Genomic DNA, 1014 nt, shown 5'->3' with positions numbered 1-1014 from the left:
TTTTCTAGGGTTTTGAGGCATTTTTCTGTTTTTACTTTGATTTCTTTTTGTTTATGACAAGAACTTCTCAATCTGATGAGTTGATCTTTGATCCAGAAGTAGAAAAAACAGCTAAACAATTGAGAAAATTGGCTAAGCAAGGTAGGCTAATTCCGAGTACATCTAAAGGAGTACAATCTCCAAAGGAGCTAAGTTCGGGTTCGAATTCAGATTCAGAGTCAAATTCCAAAAACGAAACCATGGCTGCTAGGACTTTGAAAGAGTTGGTTGCTCCTGATCTAAACCAACAGCCTTTGTGTATTCAATAACCTGCTTTAAATGTTGCTTTTGAGTTGAAATTTGGACTAATCCATTTGTTGCCTAAGTTTCATGGTCTTGCAGGTGAGGATCCACATAAGCATTTAAAGGAATTTCATGTTGTGTGTTCTAACATGAAACCTCAAGGAGTTTCAGAGGATCAAATCAAGCTTCGGGGTTTCCCTTTTTCACTGGAGGGCACAGCTAAGGATTAGCTGTATTACCTTCCTTCCGGATCTGTCAACTCATGGAATGGAATGAAGCAGATATTTCTAGAGAAGTATTTTCCTGCTTCCTGTGCTACCAATATAAGAAAACAAATTTGGAGCATCCAGCAGTACAATGGAGAGAGCTTGTATGAGTATTGGGAGAGATTTAAGAAGCTGTGTGTAAGCTGTCCCCATCATCAAATAAGTGAGCAGCTGTTGATTCAATATTTCTATGAGGGACTTCTACCAAAGGACTGCAGTATGATAGATGCTGCTAGTGGAGGAGCTTTGGTTGACAAGACACCAGAAGAGGCAAGGAGGCTGATTGCTAACATGGCAGCAAATTCTCAGGAGTTTGGAATGAGAATGGATCACACACCTATGAAGGTTAATGAGGTAAGTACATCTAACCTTGAGAAACAAATTTTTGATTTAACTTCTTTGGTGAGGCAGTTGGCTGTAGGGAACATGCAAACTGTTAAGGTATGTGGAATTTGTTCGGGTTTGG

General features: G+C 39.5%; 1 non-coding gene across 1 annotated transcript; it reads right to left on the bottom strand.

Annotated features, from left to right (window-relative positions):
- Positions 1–602: 602 nt before the first annotated feature.
- Positions 603–709, bottom strand: LOC131177724 (small nucleolar RNA R71). The gene has a single exon (XR_009147054.1). It is a non-coding gene; the product is annotated as a small nucleolar RNA R71 (small nucleolar RNA).
- Positions 710–1014: the final 305 nt, after the last annotated feature.

Source organism: Hevea brasiliensis, unplaced genomic scaffold, assembly GCF_030052815.1.
Source record: "Hevea brasiliensis isolate MT/VB/25A 57/8 unplaced genomic scaffold, ASM3005281v1 Scaf73, whole genome shotgun sequence".
NCBI lineage: Eukaryota > Viridiplantae > Streptophyta > Magnoliopsida > Malpighiales > Euphorbiaceae > Hevea > Hevea brasiliensis.
This window is presented reverse-complemented; position numbering and strand designations above follow the sequence as displayed.